The sequence below is a fragment of the Macrotis lagotis genome, chromosome X, assembly GCF_037893015.1.
Source record: "Macrotis lagotis isolate mMagLag1 chromosome X, bilby.v1.9.chrom.fasta, whole genome shotgun sequence".
In the NCBI taxonomy this organism is placed as follows: domain Eukaryota; kingdom Metazoa; phylum Chordata; class Mammalia; order Peramelemorphia; family Peramelidae; genus Macrotis; species Macrotis lagotis.
In genome coordinates, this window is record NC_133666.1 from 645944151 (window position 1) to 645958180 (window position 14030).

General features: G+C 43.0%; 1 protein-coding gene across 2 annotated transcripts in view; it reads left to right on the forward strand.

Moving 5' to 3' along the window:
- Nucleotides 1-226: 226 nt before the first annotated feature.
- Nucleotides 227-14030, forward strand: part of GNG7 (G protein subunit gamma 7) — a 393869-nt gene continuing 380065 nt past the window's right edge. Inside the window, exon 1 of one of the 2 annotated variants that reach the window (XM_074204607.1) lies at nucleotides 227-413. The gene's annotated coding sequence lies outside the window, so the exon portion shown is untranslated. The remainder of the gene's footprint in view (nucleotides 414-14030) is intronic. The other variant, XM_074204606.1, reaches the window with a different exon arrangement.

Sequence of the window (14030 nt, forward strand, 5' to 3'; positions counted from 1 at the left end):
ATGAGCTCATCTGCATGCCCCGCCCCGCCGGGCCGGGCCCAGATCCCCGGTTGCCCCCGGGCCCTGTCACTTAGGGCCCCGCCCGCCCCTCCCCCACGAGCCCCGCCCCTCGCTCCCTCGCAGCCGCCTCTCCTCCCGCCCCTCTCCCCAGCCTCCCGGCGCCGGCGCGTTCCGATTGGCCGGGACAGGCGCCCGTCCGCTCTCCCCTCCCCCTCCCGCGGGCGGGTTGGGCTGCGCGGCGGCGGAGGTGGGCGCCCGAGGCGGCGGCGGCGGCCTCCCCGCGTCCTGCTCCCTCCCCCCGGCTCCGGCCCGCCCAGCGCCTCCCGGCTGCCCTTGTGCCTCACACGCCCCCCTGGCCTCCGTCCGCCGCTCGCCCGGGGCGCGGAGCCCGGCCTGAGGAGCAGCAGCGGCGGGTAAGGGCGGCTCGGGGGCCCCGGCCGCCGCCCGGCCCCGGGGAGGGGCATGGGGGAGGCGCGGGGGGGCTGGGGGAGGGGAGGGGGCTGGGAGTGACGGGGAGGGGAGGGGAGGGGGCTGGGAGGGGGCTGGGAGTGACGGGGAGGGGAGGGGAGGGGGCTGGGAGTGACAGGGGAGGGGAGGGGGCTGGGAGTGACAGGGGAGGGGAGGGGGCTGGGAGTGACGGGGAGGGGAGGGGGCTGGGAGTGACGGGGAGGGGAGGGGGCTGGGAGGGGGCTGGGAGTGACAGGGGAGGGGAGGGGGCTGGGATTGACAGGGGAGGGGGGCTGGGAGTGACTGGGGAGGGGGGCTGGGGAGGGGGAGGGGGCTGGGAGGGGGCTGGGAGGGGGCTGGGAGTGACAGGGGAGGGGAGGGGGCTGGGAGTGACGGGGGAGGGGAGGGGGCTGGGAGGGGGCTGGGATTGACAGGGGAGGGGGGGCTGGGAGTGACTGGGGAGGGGGGCTGGGGAGGGGGAGGGGGCTGGGAATGACGGGAGGGGGAGGGGGCTGGGAGGGGGCTGGGATTGACAGGGGAGGGGGGCTGGGAGTGACGGGGGAGGGGGGCTGGGAGTGACGGGGGAGGGGGGCTGGGGAGGGGGAGGGGGCTGGCATTGACAGGGGAGGGGGGGAGGGGATGGCGAAGGGTTTGAGAGGAAAGGACTGTGCTTGAAGGGGAGGGGGCTGGGGGATTGAAGGGCACGGGGGTGAGGGGAAGGGGTTAGGACTGAGCAGAATGGGGGAAGGGAAGGGGGCCGGGGCCGGGCTGGACTGAGGGGATTGGGAGCGGGGCTGGGCCGATCGGAGAAGAGCTAGACTGGCAGGGGCATGGGAGGAGGGCTGGGGACTGGTTGGAGGAGTTGCGGACATGGGTCAGGACTGGGGGCGAATGGGGAGAGCTCTGCTGGGCTGGGGGGGTTGGAGATCCGGTGGAGAAGAAGGGAAGGGGGAACTTGGAATTGGGGGAGAGGGGAGAGGGCTGCTTAACGTTTGTGTGACCTTGGATAAATCACTTAACCTCTTCTGTCTTCTTTTCTTCCATTGTAAAATGAGGAAATTGAATTAAAAATCCAAGGTCTGTTACTGCTTAAAATCTATGATCCTGTTATCCCTCCAGAGAGAAAGTCTTCTGTCTGGGAGGGTTGGGAGCGGGATTGGAATGTTGTGGATTCAGGAGAAAGGGGAGCTTTCTGGTGACAGTGATTCTGGGATGAGCACTCTCTGGGGCTCATGGGGGTCCCCTATTTTGGAGAGGCACACTGGGATTTGGGTTGGCACGGGGACTTTTGTTAGGAGGGGAAGTGATGGCAGAATTTAGAACTAATTTTGGGTTTAGGAGGGTGACATTGAAGTGGGTGTTTCTGGGATGATGATCTTGAAGGATGTGGGTGGCACTTTTTCCCCCCCCCAAGTGGGTGGTTGAGATCTGAGGGGTGAGGATGCAGGGGAGTGATTAATGGAGATGAGAGCCCTTTGGGTAAGTTGTTAGCCAGTTTATTGGACAGCAAAGGTGGAGATCTGATGTTCAAAGATGCAGTTAGCTCCTCTTGAAAGGGGAAGGGGATTCTTTCAGGTCTCATGTTTCAAAGTCTGTTTCTAGAACGGAATTTGGGATGTCTTGGAGAACTCTGTGGAAAGATGGGAAGAAATGGGTGACTGTATCCGCTAGGGATGCTTTTAGTAGATAGGATCTTAAAAACTGGAGCTTCTCAGAAAACAAATTCAGAACTTTTTTTTAAGCATCCAATTAAAGACACCTCTCTCCCCACCCTCCACCCCCCAGTCCTCTTAAGCGTTTGTATCTGAGGAAGCTTAATCACTGACCATAGTTTTTAGTGAAAGAAAAACTCTCAGTGCCCTAGGAAAATTTGCCAACTGTAATTTTCCTAGGTTGTATGTGTAGATGTTTATACTAACATTAAATCTAGGATTAGATATCCATCCATGTTTAATATTTGCTAACTAGATTTTAAGCTGGAATCTGACTCTTCTGAAGGCCCTTGAGGTATTTGGGTAATTCTTATTTTTGTATAAAATGTTTACTATTTAAATACTCTTGAGAGTGACTCTTCTCTTGATGAAGGCTAAAGCAGCACTAACTTTATTTTCATTGTGGTCAAATAAATACCACATTCTGGGAAGGCGTGGGGGGGTGTGAGCTATCATTTGTAGGAAAGACTACTCAATATAAGTTCTCTCTTTTTTTTAACTACATTTTATAGTAGTATAAGAAATGTTTGTTGACTTAAGGTGTTATAGGTTTTATCATTCACATCTAGAACCATGTGATGATGCTTCAAATTCTCTGTTTACTATGCCAGTTGTATTTTCAGTCTCTGTAATTCCCACATCAAACAAGTTGCTAGAACAGCCTTTCTTTGGCCTGGACTGTAGATTCTCACCTCAACAATAGACTGGAGCTGAGAGGCCTGGGAGTCTTCTGGTGCTTTCTGCCGTTTGGGGTGGTTTTCCTGTGGATTTGTTTTTGCTTTGGGTTTGTACCCTCTGTGCAAGTTGCAAGAGAGATTTTATGCAAACTTCGTTTTTGGTTTTTTTTTTTTTTTTGGTCCCCTATACCTTGTCTGTCATACCTTCAGCAATGGTGGTGTGGTAAGGGATTGATTGCCCAAAGTGGAACTCTGGTCTCAAAGAAGTTCCTTGTGCAAGTTGCTACACATTTGAGTCTTCTCTAATGACTGACTTTTGAAATCTTGTCTCTTCAGTAACCTCAGGAAGTTTCGCTCAAGATAACACTTCAGTTTTACATTTTCTCAGCCTTTCCCAAGTTCTGTATATTGACTTCAGTGCTTTCTCTTGGGGCTAGAAAAGATTTCTTTTTTGAAGACTTCAAGATGTTGAAGTCCTTATTTTTACTTCTTCAGAGGAGGCAGTACTCTATTCACTAAAGGCTTTGAACATCTCATTAGATTTTATTTTAGGTATTTTGGAGCATTTAAGAAAATTAGGTTGAAAAATCTCTCCATTAGTACTGTGTTGATGTTGGTTTGCCTGTACTCTCTCACTCCCTGGGCTCAGTTGCCTAGATGGATTTGGAGTATTGGTTATAAAGGACTTGGGTGTTATGGGGATCTTTGGGGGAGATAAAATTTGCTCTTTTGTAAAATAAACAAATTATTACCTTTTAGTTTCTGAAGTTCATGATTTTGCTTTTGAAATGTTTGTCTCCTGGCACCTTTAATATCCAGAAATGCAAAGCACTGTGAAACACTCAGCACGAATGAAAATTAGAGAATTTGTTAGGAGTTCCAATCTCCAATCAGACCTTTGTAATTTGAAGAAACAGGTTGGCAGAAATCGTTGCCTTTTATAGCCTTTTAGAGATGGCCAATGAAGTTTAAAAGAATCACTTCTCAGCATATCTATCTATATCCATCTCTCTACCTATCTATTCAAATACTCTCTTCTCTTGTGTTCTCTTCTCTTTTGTTCTCTTGTGTTCTCTTCTCTCTCTCTCTTCCTCCCTCTTTCCAGATATTTTTGAATGTATCCTAGATATGTAGATTTTTTCCCCCCTTGTTTCTTCACAGTAAGTAGAAATAGAGTCCAGGCCTTGGGAATGTTCTGAAACCTCACCATATGTATGACCTCTGAGAATTTCTGGCACCAGTTGTTTTGTAGCCTGCTCACCCTCCTTTTCTGATGTTTACCATTTGTTAGTTCTTTTGACCTCTGTTGCCAAGGCAATGTGCTGTGCTCTCTTCCTTCTTATGAAACTCCTTAATTTGATGTACAAAATGTCATGAGAAATTAAAGAAGGAGGTGAGTGCTGGCAAATGAAAATGGGAATAACATTTCAGTAAAGAGTGTTCTGGGTCAGATGAGGCCAAGATATTAGGTGATCTGGTACAATAGCCAAGCATGGTAGAGAGGTCCCAGGTTTACCACTTTCCTTCACTGATTTCCTAAAGGTTGCAAAATCATCAGCTGTACGTGGCAAAATTCAGACTATCATCTTGGTTGTCCTGGGGTGATGACTACAAGGCCATCATGGCTTTGTTTATCACTGAGACAGCTTCAGTCTTCTGACTTCTTAAGAGATGGTAGTCTATCTCTAGCACAGGGTCAGTGCTGTGGAAAAAGCCAGGCCTGAAGTCAAGAAGACTTCTCTTCCTGAGCCTCAGACTCTTACTAGTTGTTTGACCCTGAGCAAGTCACTTAACTCTGTTTGCCTTAGTTTCCTCATCCATAAAATGAGCTAGAGAAGGAAAGGGCAGTCCAGTCCAGAAACCAGTATCTTTGCCAAGAAAACCCCAGATGGGAGTCATGAAGCATTGGACATGACTGAAAATGATTGAATTAATGTAGGGGCCATTGCTCAAAGCCCAATAACCCAGTTGACTGCTATGGATGCTAGAGCTCTTTGCTTGTCTGTCCTCAGGACACTCTTCCTTCTCTGATAGTTCATTTATTCAAGCATTTATTAAGTACCCCATACCATGCTCATTAGACAATTCTTGCTTCCAGTGAGCTTATAATCTATTGAAGGGAAGTCACATATGCACAAGTTAGTGCAAAATATATACAAATTCAATATAAAGAGTCTGGAACTGAAGGGGAAATTAGACATATCTCCTGAGGGAAGGAATTGAAAATAAATATAGTAAACCCTTGATATGTGGCCCATTAATCCTAGAAGCTTGAAATCAGGGGCTGTCTAAATAAGGGACACAATGATGGTAGCCAGGGAGGAATAGTTTGGTTTGGAGAGTTACAGGGATGGTTAGTAGGGTGAAGGGAAGGGAATACATATTTATATAGCAACTACTACCTACCAGATATTTTGATAAGACTCTATAGATAGTTCATTAGATCCTCACAACAACCCTGGGAGGTAGATGCGATTATTATACTCATTTTATAGTTGAGGAAGTTGAGGCAGCAGCAAATAAGTGTCTTGCCCAGGGTCACACAGCTAGTGAGTGTCTGAGGCTGGATTTGAACTGGGGTCTTGTTGATTCTAGACCCAGCACTAGCCACAGTGCCTCATAACTGCCCCTAGTAGAGCCACTGGGGAGTAGGTTGAAATAACCTTTCCAGGGAGCAGTGACAGAAACAATTTGATTATAGTTTCTGAACTAGAATGTAGGGGAGGGGGAACATGAAAGGGTTATATTCTCCAGAGCTTGGAGAAGGACATGTTGGTTGATAGGGAGATGCCTGGGGATGGAAGTGAATCATGGCTGGATTGAGGCCTAGATGTTGTGGGTGACTGAGGCAACAACTAATCAAAAGTAGGCTCCTCTTTTCAACAAAAATATCAGGCATCCCTCATGCCAGACATTTGAACAAAGTTGTCAGGGGGTAAATTTTAAAAGACAGTAGTTTCACAAAATCTTTGACCTGTTATTGTGTTATTTTCATTCGTGTCTGATTCTTTGTGACCCTCTTTGGGGTGTCATGGCATAGATCTAGGAGTGGTTTGCCATTTCTTTCTCCAGCTCATTTTTATAGCTGAGGCAAACAAGGTACAGTGACTTGCCCAGGGTCACATAGCTAGTATGTGAAGTCAGATTTAAACTTAGGAAGATGAATTTTCCTGACTTTAGGTCTGGCACTCTATAGAGCTAGTGGGATAAACAATTAAGTAATGAAGTAATAAGGAACATTTCTTTTGAGTTGGAAGACCTAGGATTGAAACTTTGCTACTTGCCATCTATATGACTGTGAGCAAGTCACCTTCTCTCTCCAGGCCTCATTGTATCCATCTTTAATATGTGAACACCATACTAAATGGTTTCTAAGGGATCTCCCAGCTGTCACAATTCATCATACTATATTAGTATATTTTTCTTTTGCTGTTTTGCTTTTGCAAGGTTAGGAAAAAAAGACTGGCATGGGGAACTTTGAGTACCAGTACTAAAATTTGGGGTTTTGTTCAGGCCTATTTAATGATTGAGTTTATTATTATAGGGAGGAGATCCCTAGAAACAGTACTGTAAAGGGGATAGCAAACAGGTGAATCCTTAGGGGTGTTAGTAATGTCAGGGCTCCGGCTAGTCCATACCCATCTTGTTTGCAAGGGCAGTGAGGTTGTGTTGAGGTTTTGCCAGCACTCCAATGGAGTTCATTTACAATGTCAATGCCATTATTACCAAATGTTTGGTCTCAAAGTTATAGTGAGTAAGCCTGCATGCTCTTTCCTATTTCAATATCATCCTAGGGGAGGAAGGACAATCTAAGGAGAAAGTGTTCAAATTTGTAATTGCCTTGTAAATGAATGGATGGTGAAATCCATTCTACCATTCAGCCAATGATTTTTTTTTTTTGTCAGATCTGCTAAGGGGGATGGAGAAGAAACTTGTCAGAACTTTCCAAGGGAAAGAAAATCATTTATAGCTGAGTACTTATGGCCTTCATATTCCCCACCATTGTCTCAAATTCACCATTCTGGTCACCCTCTAGCTTATCAATGTCCTTACTAAAATTTGGGTCCAGGTCTGAATGGTCACTGAAAGGTTTCTGATTCCACTAGAGGCAGGAGAGACGCTGTTTCCCCCCACTTTCTGCTCTTCTTGTTGGGTATAATCAAGGGATGTGGGCAAGACAGCTGGGCAATTAGGTGGGTTTGACTAAAGAGGTGTCCCTCTTGGAATGCTCTAGGATCTGTGTTTTGTTTTAATCAGCAACTTGAATAAAATACAGATGGATATCTATAATCAAATTGGCAGGAGATGCAAAACTGGGACATAGACAAGGAAGGAAGGAAACAAGTGTTCATGAAGTACTAACTTAAGATGTTCCAGGCACTGTGCAGAGTGCTTTACAAACAGTAACTTATTTAATTATCCCAACAACCCTGGGGAAAAAAGGTTCTCTAAGGAAACTGGAGCCCACATAGGTAAAGAGCCTAGGTATAAGGCCAAATTTGAACATAGGCCCCTCTCTCCACTATGCCTCTTGGCTGTCACTGTAGAGCTAAGACTACTAATTCTGGCAGGATCGGTTAAGATCTTGGCAGGATAGCCCCCTAGGCCAAAAATAATAGTGTGAAATTAATAGGGACATGATGGATAAGTCTGAGATGAGGGCCTAAACTATCAACTTTACACATATAAGATAATAGAAGATATGACTAATAAGGAGTTTGTGTGAAGAAGATCTAGGGTTTTTAGTGGACTGCAAGTGGCCTAAATACAAGGCAGCTGCCTAGGCAGTGATAGCCAAAGCTGCCACGGTCATAATCCAAGAAGGCATTGTTTGACAGTTTCAGGAACACAGTGACAGATGACAGCTCTGTCACCTCCCCTAGTCATACATCTGAAGTACTGTGTTCAGCCCTGGACCCAAATTTTAGTAAGAACATTGATAAGCTAGAGGATGACCAGAATGATGAACTTGACACAGTGGTGGGGAATATGATTGCTCTTTTCTCTGAAGGGCTGTCCTATAGAAGACTTGGTGCCAAATGGCACAAATGGATCATTTGAGGAGAAATAGATTGAGACTTGATGTGAAGATAGTTCCTAACAAATAGAGATATAAAATGAACTGTCTTGGGAGATTGGCTACCTCTTTACTAGAACTCTTCAAGCAGAGACTGACTGACTTCTTGTCAGCTTTGTTACAGAGGAAATTCCTGTTTAGGTAGGAGTTGAAGTAGATAGCCACTAACGGTCCCTTCTGTCTCTGTGATTCTATGATGGGGAGGAAAGATCAGGGCAAAGATTTCTGTAAAACAGAACTTGGTTAAGATGGAATAGTTTATAGTTTTATTTTGGCAGAACTGGGTCCACTGGGGATGATAGAAGTTTATTCAGATTTAGTATGGTTTGGAGTATTTGTTCCCTTAAGCACTAGTAACCAGAAAACAAAAGGCAAAAAGATTTAATTTTGCAGAAACTGCTACTAAGATTGTTTAGTTTTTGAACTTTTTCTACCGTAGCCTTCTTGTTGTACAGGGGTTAATAAATTGTCCATGAGTGAGTGAGTGAGTGTGTGTGTGTGTGTGTGTGTGTGTTGATGGGGTTTTTTTTCAGCCTTAACTTGGCAGGCAAGTTGTTCCCTGCTCAAGAGTTGAATATTGTGACTGTTTAAATGAAAATGAATGTTTCCTTTCCTTCGCTTGTTGGCTGAAGACAGTTTTCTTTTTCAACACTTGTTGAACTTGAAAACACCTTTTTCTTTACATTGAGAACTGACAGGCCATTAGCTCCTAATGTTGGCTGATTTTTAAATATTTGTGGCAAGAAGAGAGAAATGGAATGGAGGAATTGAGGTGTAAAAAATGTTCCTTACTTAGCTTATGAAATCTGTAAGAGTTTTTAAACTTGATTTTTCTCTGGCCTGCAGTTCCCAGAGATAGGAGGAAATGGGGAAGGGTGGGGCTTTGTGTATGGGTTGGGTATTTTTTATTTTTATAAAAAAAAAATCTTGTCAGCTTATGTCCCTGGGGTTAGCAACCAACTGAATGGAGACAAAAACAGGCCAAAGATGGTTAGGGAAACCAAAGCAGATGTCTATGAGTTTGGGTGCTGTTTGAGAGGGAAGAATACTGGCCTAGAAAGCAGGAGCTGGGGGCTTCATTTCTGACCCTGACACTAACTTGTATGAGGCACTCTGCACATCAGTTTTCTCATCTGCCAAAGGAAGGACTTGATTGAGATCATTGCTGTTCCTTCTAGCTGTTACCATATGTTGTTACTTTTTGAGTTCCAAAGTCTGTGTTCTAATAACCTTATTGACTGGATCTGTGATTTCCCTGATCTAGAGAAATCCCTGGTGAGAGAACCACCTTACCAATGCAATTTGTCACCTTTGCAAGTTAAATGACTTTTGTCTTGCATTACTCAGCCAGAATGTATCAGAATTGTGACTTGAACCCAGGGATTCCTGGCTCTGAGGACAACCCTCTATTCACTATGCCATATTGCCACTAGCTCTATTATTAACAAAAAATATCTTATACACAGTACATAAATATTAGTAATAATAATTGCTGTAATATGTTAGAGTGTGCTCATAATCACCATAGTCTTTTTTTATTCTCTCTAGGGGATACTAATTTCCATTCATTAAAAAATTGTAGTGGTACAAGACCACTAGACATTTAAAAAGTTGAGCCTTTGCTTTAGAAGGTTTGGATCATTAAAAGAAATTTGAATTTTTCAAAGTCAGTCCAGCCCAATCTACTTCTTCTGTTCAAATTTATGCCCAATGTGGTCTACTCATGGCCTCTTTTTAGTTCTTGTCATATATACATGTATGTATACTGATGGACAAGCTTGGTAAATTGTCTTATCTAACTACATATTATCTGGACAATAGATATTCTTCATTGACTTGGTTTTTCTAGGCCTGATTCTTGAGTGATAATGTGTCTCCTCCAGGAGGCTCTGAAATGTTCCAGAATGCAATGCAGCCTATGCTGTTGTCATCTACAAACAGGATCACTTGAAGGACCTCATCATGTCTGGCAAGTTCCTTATTAAGGGGCTTCTGTGTTGTGACTATTTTTTTTTTTTAGGTTTTTGCAAGGCAAATGGGGTTAAGTGGCTTGCCCAAGGCCACACAGCTAGGTAATTATTAAGTGTCTAAGGCTGGATTGAACTCAGGTACTCCTGACTCCAGAGCCGGTGCTTTATCCACTGTGCCATCTAGTCGCCCCTTGTGACTCTATTTCTGGAGCAAAATGTTCATTAAAGAACTCTATGATTATGTCAAGAGGGAGTGATAACCTTGTGTCCCAGTGCTGTTCCTGAGTGTCAGGAGAAATGGAGAAGGACCTTGTCATAGCAAACTTATGGTAAGAGGTATAGAATTGGCAGAAACATATGGATTACAGTCAGCATACTTGAGAGAAATACCTATATTAATGAAATTATGGAATCATTTGAGTAATAACAGTTGATGTAGCACTTTCCAGGTTATAAAATGTTTTGTACTTCATTGTCATTATTTCATTTGAGCCTCACATCAGCCCTGTGAGGGATTGGTAGTTCAGATATTATTATACCTATTTTAGAGCTGAAGAAACCAGACCACAGAGAGGACTTGCCCAAAGTCAGATTAGCAAAACTAGGATTCAAGTCTGGAGACTTTTCAGTATATCTCAATTGGCCTACTTGGAGTGTATTCTCTTTGATTCCTTAGAGATATGTGCTTTTTCACTTCTTGGGTATAATTTTTCAGGATTGAAGAATTCTTTTTCTTTTTTTTAATATAAACATTTTATTTGTTTTCCAATTTATATACAATAGTTTCTACCAACCATCTTTTTGGCAAAGTTTTGAATTTTAAAATTTTCCCCCCTCCCTCCCTTCCCTCTTCCTTCCCTCTCCCCCAACAGAAGGCAGTCTGATAGTCTTTACATTTGTTTCCATGATATGCATATATCAAAATTGAATGTGTTGAGAGAAAAAACCATATCCTTAAAGAAGAAAGGAAATATTAGAGATAGCAAAATTATGTAATACATAAAATTACTTTTTTTTTTTAAATTGAAGATAATAATCTTTGGTCTTTGATTAAACTCCACAGTTCCATCTCAGATTCCCTAAAATTGTTCCTGATTATTGCACTGACAGAATAAGCAAGTTCATCAAGGTTGATTATCACCCCCATGTTGCTGTTAGGGTGTACAATGTTTTTCTGGTTCTGCTCATCTCACTCAGCATCACTTCATGCAAGTTTTTCCAGGATTTCTGCAATCCCATCCCTACTGATTTCTAATAGAACAATAGTGTTCCATCACTTACATATATCACAGTTTGTTCAGCCATTCCCCAACTAATGGACATCCCCTCGATTTCCAATTTTTTGCTACTACAAACAGAGCTGCTATGAATATTTTTGTACATGTGGGATTTTTACCCTTTTTCATGTTCTCTACAGATCTAGTAGTAGTATTGTTGGATCAAAGGGAAGGCACATTTTCATTGTCCTATGGATGTAATTCCAAATTGCTCTTCAGAAAGGTTAGATCAGTTCACAGCCCCCCAACAATGCATTAATATCCCAGATTTTCCACATCTCTTCCAGCATTGATCATTGTCCTTTCTGGTCAAATTGGCCAGTCTGAGAGATGTGAAAAATTCTTCTTCTATATGTAGAAGCAGGTAGTTGGTAGAATAGATAGAGTTCAGGGCCTGAAGTCAGGAAGCTTCAAATTCAAATTCAAGTCATTTATTACCTGTGTGATCCTGGGCAAGTCATTAGTTTCCTCATCTGTAAAATGGGGATAATAATAGCAGTCATCTCTCAGAGTTGTCATAAGGATACAGTGAGTTGATATTTGTGATGTGCTTTGCAAATCTTAAAGCCTGTGTAAATGCTAGCTGTGTAGCTATCTATAATCAAGGGCCTATGGAAAAAAAAAAATTTCCCTTCTGAGTTGTCATTGTCATATGTGTGGACTTGGAAAGGTTCATAGGGATCATGAGGAAGTCTTAAATATGTTACCTAGCTATTTATAAAAGGACAAAAGGGAAATTTAGACAACCATAAATATTTGACACAAACCAACCAATGCCAGGAAACTACTGTCTTCTGAATCTGTTTCTGTCCTCTGCTCTCACCCTAAGGAATAGAGGAGTTCCTTCTCTAGCACATAAGGTTTCCTGTTTCAGAGTATTGAGAATAAATACATAAATACTCCCATTTTTATATGTATATATATATATATACACATAAGTATTTATAATGCTTTTACTTTTATAGAGTGCTGCTGTCTTTAGAATAATCTTGTAAGGAAGGGAGTAGATGTGATATCCTGTGTTAGAGGGAGAACGGAAGCTCAGAGAGAGCTGACCAGGGCCTTCTTGTCACTCATCTGGTCAGTGTCAGAGGCTGGAGTCAAACTCAGGTTTCCTGATGACAACTCCTGTATTTTTCCCACTTTTTTGATTTTTTTTTTCTTTGAAAATCTGTAAGAATCAAGTATTTTGGTGAGAAATCTGAATGCTGTTTCTTTCCTTTTGCTGCAAAAATGTAAGAGACCTTTTGGAAAGCAGGCTGTATTTTTGGATGGTATTTGGACTTCTTTTTAATATGAACCTTGATTGGTGACACTAGATCAGCCACTGAAGCCATCAGATGCTTCTGGAGCAAAATAACAGGATTTCCTCAATGTTCTCTAGTATAGAAGTGAGCTTGGGGTCAACCAAACTTTCAAGGCCTGCCAAGTGGGGTAACTTATTATGTAGAGATCTTGACCTTAATGCTCAGAAGAGAGGGGTTCCACTTCTCTCCATTAGTCTTTAGAGAATACTTTAGAGTGATGAAATTTCAACTAATGTTCTTTAGAAGCCCTTTAAGTTTGTTTTCTTTGGAGATGGTTTATCATCTATTTTTAAACCTATAGAATTTTTGTGTGGGTTGTTTCTAAGACCCACAGGGTTTCTGTCCATTCCCTTGCTCCATTGCAGCTTAATCCTTCAGGGCTTTAGTGCTGTTTAATTTCCTTCTGCTGCTTTTATTAAATAACTTCCTGTCTTCCTATACTCATCTTCTCCCTTTACCCCCCTCCCCCAAAACACTCTCTCTCTCTCTCTCTCTCTCTCTCTCTCTCTCTTCTCCTCCTCCTCCTCCTCCTCCTCCTCCTCCTCCCCCTCCCTCTATTTGCTTTTGAATTGGTTTCTTTGAATAGCAATTGTTTCTATACACATGCCAATCTTACGTTGATTTTTCTCTTACCCACCTGTGTTATTTTGTTCACGGTGTTCTCCTTACTGTTTTTTTTATTCTCTATCTAAATCCTACCCCTTCTTCAAGGTTCAGTTCTTTTTTTTTTTAAGTGCTTCTTCCCATGTACGAAACACTTTTTTAAGGCCCTAAGGATTCAAAGATTAAAGAGCTAGAGTTCTGCCTTCAAGGAGCATAAATTCTGGGGGATGAGGTGAAGAATACATAATATATATACCACTATAATTGAAGCAAGAATGTGGTGGGAGGTAGGGGAAAAAGAGATCCAAAGTACTCTAGGAAAATTTAATGAGGGAGCCATAACCTGTGGGAAATACTTCTTTGCATTTAACCTGAACTTTGAAGGAAGATTCTGAAAGGTGTAGATGGGCAAGTTCTAGAATTATAGGCCTGGTGGTTGACCTCTGAATACATGGAGCTGGAAGCTGGGCATGCAGAGGGGAGAGCAGTGGGGTCAACTCAGATAGAAACTGGGCCCAACTATTTTTGAAAGGATGGCCACATATTAACTTAGTTTTAAAATGTAATTTTGCCTAAATTTTACTATTTTTTTTTATCAATTTTGATAAATATTTCCAAATTACATTTTAATCTGGTTCTGGCAGTACTAGAGAGAATTCTGGGCCTCTTGGGGCTATGTCTGTCTGATACCTCTAGGAAAGAGAGCAGCTTTGGAAAGGAGAGTGAAATATCACATTGGATATTTTCTAGTGACTCCAGAAAGGCAGGTAGTTCATGGCATATAGAACTGGAAGTAGACTTTAAAAATAATTTGGTTCAACCTCTTTTTATAGGTGAAGAAGTTGACACCCTGCCTTCCCTCCCCTTCCCCCATGGTCCAAGGTTACATCATTAGTAAGTGGAAGAATCAGAATTTAAACTCAAGTATTCTGAATCCAAATTCGGTGCTCTTTCCATTAG